This window comes from Pongo pygmaeus, chromosome 17 (genome assembly GCF_028885625.2).
Source record: "Pongo pygmaeus isolate AG05252 chromosome 17, NHGRI_mPonPyg2-v2.0_pri, whole genome shotgun sequence".
In the NCBI taxonomy this organism is placed as follows: Eukaryota; Metazoa; Chordata; class Mammalia; order Primates; family Hominidae; genus Pongo; species Pongo pygmaeus.
The window spans coordinates 32,484,883-32,496,478 of NC_072390.2; positions in this window are offsets into that span (position 1 = coordinate 32,484,883).

The following is an 11,596-nucleotide window of genomic DNA, read 5'->3' on the forward strand; positions in this document are numbered from 1 at the left end:
ACCACACCCAGCTAATTTTTTTTTTGTTTTTTTGTAGAGACAAGGTTGCACCGTGTTGCCCAGGCTAGTCTTGAACTCCTGGGCTCAAGCAATCCTCCCGCCTTGGCTTCCCAAAGTGCTGGGATTCAGGTTTGAGCCACTGCTCCTATTTAATTGAGGAATTTAATCCATTTACATTTATATTTAAGGTAATTTCTGAGGATTACTTTTGCCATTTTGCTATGTTCTGTAGTCTTATACATTTGTCCCTCATTTCCTCCAATACTTCCTTGTGTTTAGTTGAGTTGTTTTTTGATTGGTTGGTTGTTCTTTTTTTTTTTTTTTTTTTTTCCTCATTTGTGGGGAACGATTTTGATTCCCTCCTCATTTATCTACGTAGGTTTTTTTTAGATATTTTCTTTGTTGTTCACATGAAGTTTGCATTTAACATTCTAAATATATGACAATATAATTTGAATAGCATTTGAGATAGAAAAAAATAAAGTAGCTTTCCTGCCATCACACACTCATCAGAGAATACTTCACTTCTGGTCACCAAAATATGTGGAAGTTTTTCCCCACACACCACGCGATTCTCCAGTAGACACCAACTGGGTGTCCTACAAGTCAATTCAACAGTGACACTATCTACTTGGAGTTAGAGTCAGAGCCCACAGGTTATGGGCTCAATTACATGGGATAGCCTGCCGTTTCATACGCCAAGTACAAGTAGTAGCTTGTCACCTATTTTTCTGTCCAAGTGGCTATAAATTGGAGTTCCAATGACCACATCCTTAGTTTCAGTTAATTTTCTAAGAAGGCTCACACGACTCAGGAAACTTGTATTTACTGGTTTGTTATAAATATATTACAAAGGATACAGATGAAGAAATACATAGCGCAAGGTATGTGGGAAGAGGCATGGACCTCCCATGCCCTCTCCAGGCACACTACCTTCCAGGCACCTCCAAGTGTTCAGCAATCCAGAAACTCTTTAAACTGTCCTTTTTTTTTCTTTTTTTTTTTTTTTTAATGGAGGCTTCATTAGATAGGCACAACTGATAATATTGGCCACTGGCAATTATCTCAAACTTCAGTTGCTCTGTCTTCCCCAGATGTTGGGGGAGTGAGTGGAGCTGAAAGTTCCAACCCTCTAAACACAGGATTGGTTCTTTTGGCAATCAGCCCCCATCCTGAGGCTTTCCAGGTGTACCCAGCCACCAGTCATCTCATTAGCATACAAAAAGACATTTATCACTTAAGACGTTCCGAGGATTTTAGGAACTGTGTATCAGAAATTGGGGAGGGAGGGAAGACCAACGATGTATTTCTTACTCTAAATCACAGTATCACAGTAGTTACCAACCTAACCTCAATAGTATACAAAAACATCGCTCCTATCAACTTTGCCTCCTCCAACTCTTTTTTTTTTTGAGACAGAGTCTCGCTCTGTCGCCCAGGCTGGAGTGCAGTGGTGCCATTTCAGCTCACTGAAAACTCCGCTTCCTGGGTTCACGCCATTCTGCCTCAGCCTTCCGAGTAGCTGGCACTACAGGAACCCGCCACCACGCCCGGCTAATTTTTTGCATTTTTAGTAGAGACAGGGTTTCACCGTTTTAGCCAGGATGGTCTCGATCTCCTCACCTCGTGATCCACCTGCCTCGGCCTCCCAAAGTGCTGGGATTACAGGTGTGAGCTGCCGCGCCTGGCCCTACCACCCCCAACTCTTACATTGTCACACATTACATCTTCATACATGTATTTCTTACTCTAAAGCACAGTATCACCATAGTTACCAACTTAACCTCAATAGTATACAAAAACATTGTTCCTATCAACTTTGCCTCCCCCAACTCTTACATTGTCACACGTTACATCTTCATACATGTGTGCCCAATAACAGATTTATAATAATAGTTATTATTATTATTATTATTATTATTATTATTATTATTATTTTGAGACAGAGTCTTGCTCTGTTGCCCAGGCTGGAGTGCAGTGACTCAATCTCAGCTCACTGCAGCCTCCACCTCCTGGGCTTAAACGATTCTCCTGCTTCAGCCTCCCAAGTAGCTGGGATTACAGGCATGCTCCACCATGCCCGGCTAATTTTTGTATTTTTAGTAGAGAAGGGGTTTTGCCATGTTGCCCAGTCTGGTCTCAACTACTGGCCTCAAGTGATCTGCCTCCCCAAGAGCTGAGATTAGAGGCATGAGCCACCATGTCCAGCCAATTCATAATTATTTTTCATGCATTTGTACTTATATCCTGTAGGAAATAAAAATTATAGTTACAAACAAAAAATAGAACACTGGCTTTTATATTTGTCCATGCATTTACCTCTACTTGAGATCTTTATTTCTTTATATGGCTTTAACTGTCTAGTGTTATTTTATTTCAGCCTGAAGGACTCCCTTTATCATTTGTTGTAGAGCAAGATTAGTAGTAAAGAACTCCTTCAGCTTTTAACTGGAATGTCTTAATTTCTCCCTTTTTTAAAGAAAAGTTTTGCTGTATATATAATTTCTGGTTGATTTTTTTTCCTTTTATCACTAATGCCATCTCAACCCATGGCATCAATGGTTTCTGATGAGAAATTCACTGTCAATTTTATTGAGGATTACTTGTATGTAATGAGTCACTTCTCTCTTGTGTCTTTCAAAATTCTTCTCCTTTGTTTTTCAACAGTGTGATTATAATGTGTCATGGTGTGGGTCTGTTAAAGTTTATCCTACTTAGAGTTCATTGAGCATTTTGGATTTGTGGATTCACGTATTTCATCTAATCTGGGAACTTTGGGCCATTATTTCTTAAAATAGTCTTCATTCTGTGTGTTTCTATCTGCTCCTCAGATGCAATAATTTCAAGTGTCCTTCATGATCACTGATTTTTTTCATTTTTATGCTTACGACTGCTGTTGTACTCTCTTAGCGAGTTTTTTATTTCAGTTATTATACTTTTTAATCTCAAGAACTTCTCTTTGGTTCCTTTTTACAGTTTATCTTCACTGATATTCTCATTTTGTTCATACATTGTTTTCTGATATCCTTTAGTTCTTTGTCCATGTTTTCCTTTAGCTCTTTGAGCATATTTAAGATAATTGGTTTAAAGTCTTTTTTTTTTTTTTTTTTTTTGAGACGGAGTCTTGCTCTGTTGCCCAGGCTGGAGTGCAGTGGCGCAATCTCCGCTCACTGCAAGCCGTGCCTCCCGGGTTCACGCCATTCTCCTGCCTCAGCCTCCCGAGTAGCTGGGACTACAGGCGCCTGCCACCACGCCCGGCTAATTTTGTTCGTGTATTTTTAGTAGAGACCAGATTTCACCATGTTAGCCAGGATGGTCTTGATCTCCTGACCTCGTGATCTGCCTGCCTTGGCCTCCCAAAGTGCTGGGATTACAGGCGTGAGCCACCGCACCCGGCTAAAGTCTTTGTATAATAAGTCTGATCTGGACTTTCCCAGGGACAGTTTTTGTCCATTTATTATTCCATTAAATGAACGACAGTTTCCTGTTTCTTTGAATACTTGCGATTGTTGTTGTTGTTAACTGAACATTTGAATAGTATAATACTACAATGTGACAACTCTGAGAATCTCCTCCCTAAAGTTTGCTCTGTGTGTGTGTGTGTGTGTGTGTGTGTGTGTGTGTGTGTAAGGCTGTAGCAGTCTACTCAGTGATTTCCCAAACTATTTTTGCAAAGACTGTTCCTTGTTGTATATGGTCACTGAAGTCTCTTCCTTAACTAGTGTTCAGCTGATGTTTTGACAAGTTTCCTGGAGTACCAGGAACTAAAAAATCAACAGCCCTTTCCCAGTCTTCGCAGGTTGACTCTGTGTTAGGGCCCTCCTTCAACACTTAACTAGGCTTGTCCTAAGCCTAGGGATTAGCCTGAGGTGAAAACTTATGGTCTTCTCAAATCTTTCCTGAGCATTCATCTTGCCTGGGCAAATATGTGGCTTTTAAAATAGCCACATATACATGTATACATGATACTTTTTTTTTTTTTTTTTTTTTTTTTTTTTTGAGACAGGATCTGTCTCTAGCTCCAGCTGCAGCATTGATCTCCTGGGCTCAAGTGATCCTCCCACCATAGCCTCCCAGGTACTGGGACTATAGGTGTGCACCACCATGTCTGGCTACTTTTTAAAAATTTTTGGTACAGATGAGTTCTCGCTATGTTGCCCAGGCCAGTCTTGAACTTCTGAACTCACGTGATCCTCTGGCCTTGGCCTCCCAAAGTGTTGGGGTTATAGGTGTGAGCCACCGACCCTGGCCTCCATGATACTTTCGAATGATTTTAATTTTCCAAGGAAACTCTCCCCAGCTTTTTCTCCTAGGCCTTAAGCAGTCTATTGTATATTTTTATCATAATCTTTTCCCCAGACATCTATGGGTTATTAATGTAGCTTGTTTTTTTATGTTTCTGAGCAATGCCTGTTACCTTCCGATTCTGAGCTCTGAGTTCCTTTTATATGTTGCTGGATTTATTTTGCTGGGATTCTTTTTTTTTTTTTTTTTTTGAGACAGAGTCTCGCTCTGTCACCCAGGCTGGAGTGCAGTGGCGCGATCTCGGCTCACTGCAAGCTCCGCCTCCCGGGTTCACGCCATTCTCCTGCCTCAGCCTCCCTAGTAGTTGGGACTACAGGCACCTGCTACCACCCCGGCTAATTTTTTTGTATTTTTAGTAGAGACGGGGTTTCACCATGTTAGCCAGGATGGTCTCAATCTACTGACCTTGTGATCCGCCCGCCTTGGCCTCCCAAAGTGCTGGGATTACAGGCATGAGCCACTGCGCCTGGCCTTGCTGGGATTTTATTGAGGATTTTTGCATCCATATTCATAAGAAATATTGGTCTGTAATTTTCTTGTGATGTCTTCATCTGGTTTTAGTTATCAGGGTATTACCAAACTCAAAGAATGAGATGGAAAGTTTTCCTTTCTATTTTTGGGAAGAGTTTGTGAAGAACTGGTATTAATTCCTCAAATGTTTGGTAGAATTGAGTGGTGAAGCCATTTAGGCCTGGGCTTTTCCTTGTGGGTAGTTTTTTGATTACTGATTCAATCTCTTCACTTGTTATAGATAAATTCAGATTGTCTATTTCTCTTGAGTCGATTCCAGTAGTTTGTCTTTCTAGAAATTTTTCCATTTCATCTATTTTCTAATTTGTTAATATATAATTGTTCATAGCATTCCTTTATAATCCACTTTATTTCTGGAAGGTCAGTAATAATGTTCCCCCTTTCTTTTATGATTTTAGTATATTCTCCATTCTAGTATATTTTCTTCTTTTCCTTAGTCAAACCAGCTAGTGATTTGTCAATGTGATTTATTGCTTCAAAAAACCATCTTTGTGTTATGTTGCTTTTTTCTATTGCAGTTCTGTTCTTGATTTCATTCTATTCATTTCCACTGTAATCTTTATTATTTTCTTCTTCCTGCTTACTTTAGGTTCAGTGTTTTCCTCCTTTCCAGTGTCTTAAGGTGAAATATTAAGTTATTGATTTTAGATCTTTTAGCTTTCTTAATGTAGTCATTTGTAGCTACAAATTTGCCTCTAAGCACTGCTTCAACTGGATCCCATAACTTTTGGTATATTGTACCTTGACTTTTACTCATCTCAAAGTACTTTCTGAATTTCTTTTGATTCCTTCTATAGCCCATTGGTTATCTAGGAGTGTATAGTTCAATTTCCACATATTTGTGAGTTTCCCAAATTTTCTCATTACTTTCACATTTTATTGTATTGTAAGCAGAGAACATACTCTGTTTGTATTATTTCCGTCCTTGTAAATGTGTTGAAGTGTTATAGCCTTACATATCCTGAAAAATGTTCCATGTGTATTTAAGAATGTATATTATTGTTGTTAGATGGAGTGTTCTACACACGTCTGTTAAATCTAGTTGGTTTAAATTGCTGCTTGAGTCTTCTATTATGTTTTCATCTTATGCCTAGTTGTTCTCTTCATTATTGAAAAGGGAGTATTGATGTCTCCACCTATTATTGTTGAATTGTCTATTTCTCTCTTCGTTTCTGTCAGTTTTTGCTTTTGTATTTTGATTTTCCATTTTTAGGTGCATATGTTTCTAATTGTTATATCTTCCTGAAGCCAAAAAGTTTCCTCTTTAATAACACTGGTTTTAAAGTCTATTTTGTCTCATATTAGCATCTGATTTCCTGTGGTTGCTGTTTGCATAATGTATCCTTTCCCATTCTTTTATTCCTAATCTATTTGTGTCTTTGAATTTAAAGTGTCTCTTCTATAGACAACATATACTTGGATTTGTTTTTTAAAAATCAAGCCTGACAAACCTCTGCCTTTTGATTGGATTATTTAAACCATTCACATTTAATATTATTGATAAATTGGATATATGTTTGCCATCTTACTTTTTGTTTTCCATCTATCTCATGCTTCTTTTCATCTTCTATTCCTCCTTTACGGCTTTCTTTTGCACGCATATTAGTCAGCTCAGCTGCCATTACAAAATAGCATAGACTAGGTGGCTTAAACAACAAATTTATTTTCTCACAGTTCTGGAGACAGGAAGTCTGAAATCATAGTGCCAGCATGGTTAGGTTTTGGTGAGGGTTCTCTTTGTGGCTTGAAGATAGGTGCCTTATCACTGTGTCCAAAGAGAGACAGGAAGATAAATCATTTCTTCTTATAAGGCCATAGTTCTACCAAATTAGGGCCTCGGCATTGTGACTTCATTTAATGTTAATTCCCTCCTAAAGATTCTGTCCCTATATACAGTCACACTGGAGGTTAGGGCTTCAACATATAAATGTCTTGGAAGGGAAACACAATTCAGTCCATAGCATGTAGTATATTAATTTTACAATAATCATTTCACTATATTTTTTGTTTTTTTTTTAATGGCTACTTTTGGGTTTATCATATACATCTTGACTTAGAATCGGCTTCAATTTATACTAGCTGATATGGTTTGGCTCTGTGTTCCCACCCATATCTCATCTTGAATTGTACTCCCATAATTCCCATGTGTTGTGGGAGGGACCTGGTGGGAGATAAGTGAATCATGGGGGTGTTTTCCCCCATGCTGTTCTCATGGTAGTGAATAAGTCTCATGACATCTGATGGTTTTATCAGGGGCTTCTGCTTTTGCATCTTCTTCATTCTCTCTTTGCCTGCTGCCATCTGTGTAAGATGAGACTTGCTCCTCCTTGCCTTCTGCTATGATTGTGAGGCTTCCCCAGCCACATGGAACTGTAAGTCCAATTAAACCTCTTTCTTTTGTAAATTGCCCAGTCTTGGGTATGTCTTTATCAGCAGTGTGAAAACGGACTAATATGGTAAATTGGTACTGGAAGTGGGGCGTTGCTGAAAAGATACCCGAAGATGTGGAAGTGACTTTGGAACTGGGTTCCAAACAGGCAGAGGTTGGAACAGTTTGGAGGGCTCAGAAGATGACACGGGAAAATGTGGAAAAGTTTGGAACTTCCTAGAAACTTGTTGAATGGCTTTGCCCAAAATGCTGATAGCAATATGGACAATTAGGTCCAGGCTGAGATGGTCTCAGATGGAGATGAGGAACTTATTGGGAACTGGAGCAAAGATGACTCTTGTTATGTTTTAGCAAAGAGGCTGGCAGCATTTTGCTCCTGCCCTAGAGATTTGTGGAACTTTGAACTTGAGAGAGATAATGTAGGGTATCTGGCGGAAGAAATTTCTAAGCAGCAAAGCATTCAAGAGGTGACTTTGATGCTGTTAAAAGCATTCAGTTTTAAAAGGTAAACAGCATAAAAGTTTGAAAAACTTGCAACCTGACAATGCAATAGAAAAGAAAATTCCATTTTCTGAGGAGAAATTCAAGCTGGCTCTAGAAATTTGCATAAGTAACGAGGATCCCAATGTTAATCCCCAAGACAATGGGGAAAATGTCTCCAGGGCATGTCAGAGGTCTTCATGGCAGCCCCTCCCATAACAGGCCCAGAGGCCTAGAAGGAAAAAGTGGTTTCATGGGCCAGGCCAAGGGTCCCCAAGCTGTGTGCAGCCTAGGGACGTGGTGCCCTGTGTCCCAGTCACTCCAGCCATTGGTGAATGGAACCAACATAGAGCTCAGGCTGTGGCTTCAGATGGTGCAAGCCCCAAGCCTTGGCAGTTTCCACATGGTGTTGCACTTGTGCATGCACAGAAGTCAAGAATGGACGTTTGGGAACCTCTGCCTAGATTTCAGAAGATGTATGGAAACGCCTGGATACCCAGGCAAAAGTTTGCTGCAGGGGCAGGGCTCTCATGCAGAACCTCTGCTAGGGCAGTGCAGAATGGAAATGTGGGGTCAGAGCTCCCACACAGAGTCCCTACTAGGGCCCTGCCTAGTGGACCTGTGAGAAGAGGGCTACCATCTTTCAGACCCCATAATGGTAGATCCGCTGACAGCTTGTACCATGCTCCTGGAAAAGCTACAGATAGTCAATGTCAGCCTGGGAAAGCAGCTGGGAGGGAGGCTGTACCCTGCAAAGCCACAAGGGCAGAGCTACCCAAGACCATGGGTACCCACCTTTTGTATCAGTGTGACCTGCATGTGAGACATGGAGTCAAAGAAGATCATTTTGGAGCTTTAAGATTTGACTGCCTTGCTGGATTTCAGACTTGCATGCACCCTATAAGCCCCTACCCCCATCCCCACTTTTTTTTTGAGATGGGAGTCTCACTCTGTTGACCAGGCTGGAGTGCAGTGGCATGATCTTGGCTCACTGCAACCTCTGCCTCCTGGGTTCAAGTGATTCTCCTACATCAGCCTCCTGAGTAGCTGGGACTACAGGTGCACGCCACCATGCCCGGCTAATTTTTGTATTTTTTAGTAGAGATGGGGTTTCACCATATTGGCCAGGCTAGTGTTGCACTCCTGACCTCATGATCTGCCCACCTCGGCCTCCCAAAGTGCTGGGATTACAGGCGTGAGCCACCACGCCCAGCCAGCCCTTTTGTTTTAGCTATTTTTTTCCATTTGGAATGGTTGTATTTACCCAATGTCTGTATCCCCATTGTATTTAGGAAATAACTAGCTTGCTTTTGATTTTACAGTCTTATAGGTGGAAGGGACTTGACTTGTCTCAGATGAGACTTTGGACTGTGGACTTTGAGTTAATGCTTAAATGAATTAAGACTTTGGGGGACTGTTGGGAAGGCATAATTGGTTTTGAAATGTGAGGACATGAGACTTGGCAGGAGCCAGGGGCGGAATGATGTGGTTTGACTTTGTGACCCCACCCATATCTCATCTTGAATTGTACTCCCATAATTCCCACATGTTGTGGGAGGGACCCGGTGGGAGATAATTGAATCATGGTCGTAGTTTCCCCCATACTGTTCTCGTGGCAGTGAATATGTCTCATGAGATCTGATGGTTTTATCAGGAGTTTTCACTCTTGTGTCTTCCTCATTCTCTCTTTGCCTGCTGCCATCCGTGTAAGATGGGACTTGCTCCTCCTTGCCTTCTGTCATGATTGTGAGGCTTCCCCAGACATGTGGAACTGTAAGTCCAATTAAACCACTTTCTTTTGTAAATTGCCCAGTCTTGGGCATGTCTTTATCAGCAGTGTGAAAATGGACTACTATACTAGCTTCATTCCAATAATATATAGAAATGTTTCTTTTATATAGCTTTCTTTACTTTTGCCTCTTTTTGTGGTGTTATATACACACAAATTAATGCTACAAACCCAGCAATACATTTTACTTAACCATGTCTTCATATTCATAGCCTATTATAGCTTTGCTCCCACCCACTTGTGTGATGTTATTGGCAAAAATATTATGCACAGATTACATTTTATATATTATAGGCCCAACAATATATTTTATACATATCTTATACAACTGCATTTCAAATCAACTAAGAAAAAAAGAGAACAAATATGCATTAATAGTATCAATTACATAACTACCTTTTATGGTGCCCTTTGTGTGGATTTAAATGACCATTTCAGGTCATTTTGTATTCTTTCTATTTTTTTTCTGAGACAGTCTTGCCCTGTCGCCCAGGCTGGAGTGCAATGGTGTGATCTCAGCTCACTGTAACCTCTGCCTCCTGGGTTCAAGCGATTCTCCTGCCTCAGCCCCTCAAGTAGCTGGGATTACAGGTGCCCGCCACCACGCCCAGCTAATTTTTTGTATCTTTAGTACAGACAGAGTTTCACCATGTTGGTCAGGCTGGTCTTGAACTCCTGACCTCGTGATCCGCCTGCCTCGACCTCCCAAAGTGCTGGGATCACAGGCATGAGCCACTGTGCCCAGCCTGGTCATTTCGTTTTCAACCTGAAGAATTTCCTTTAGTGTTTCTTCTGACGTGGGCCTGCTTGCAACTTTGGAGTTGCAATGAATTGTTTATCTTGCAATGAATTGTGTTTATCTAGGAAAGTATTTTTCCTTCGACAATAGCTTTGCTGGGGATGGAATTATTGATAGTTGTTTTTCCTTAGAGCACTTTGAAATGATAACCCACTGCCATATGGTCTCTATTGTTTTTGCTGAGAAGCTAGCTGTTAATCTTATTGGGGCTGTCTTTGCAAGAGATGTGTATTATACTTTTATTCCTGCTGCTTTCAAGATTTTTTCCTTGTCTTTGACTTTCAGAATTTGATGTGTCTATCTGTTGGTCTCTTTGTGGTCATCCTGCTTGAAATTTGTTCAGCTTCCCAGATGTATAGGTTATTGTTTTCTATTTTCAGCCATTATGTATTTGAATATTTTTCCTACCTTCTGTGTTATTAAGTGCACATTGGTGCACACTGGTGCACTTAATGGTGTTCCACATTTCTCTGAGGCTCTATTTTCTTCATTGCCTTTCCTCTCTGTTCAGTTTTTACATGATCTCTATCAATCTGTCTTCAAATTCACCAATTCTCTCTTCTGCCAGTTCAAACCTACTGTTAAGCCCCCTGGTGAATTTTAAAATTTCAGTTATTGCACTTTCCAACTCCAGAATTGCCACATGGTTCTTTAAACATTTTTCTCTTTATTGATATATATACATCAATTATATATATACACACATATAATTTCAACTTTTATTTTAGATATAGGGGGTACACATGTGTGGGTTTGTTACATGGGTATATTGCACCCAGGTAGCGAGCACAGTATCCAGTAGGTAGTTTTTCAACCCACTCCCACTTCCTCACCCCAGCAGTCCACAGTGTCTATTGTTCCCATGTTTATGTCCATGTGTGCTCAATGTTTAACACCCCCTTATAAGTGAGAACATGCAGTATTTGGTTTTCTGTTCTTGTTAGTTTGCTTAGGAGATATTCTTTATTTGATGAGACACTGTCATAATGTTTACTTCTTTAATCAAGCTTTTGCTTAATTCTGTGAATATATTTATTTATAATGGGTACTTTAATTTTTGGTTAAATCTGACATCTGATCACTCTCACAGGCAGTTTTTGCTGCCTGCTTTATTTCCAGTGTATGAGTCACACTGATTCTTTGCATGCCTCATACATTTTTGTTGGAAACTGGACATTTTAAAGAACATACTTTAGTTACTCTACTAGTTCACCTCCCTCTGGTTTGGTTATTATTTGCTTAAGCTTAATGACTGGATGGATTGTTTTAGCGAAGTCTATCCTTCCCTAATCCCAACAGCGTT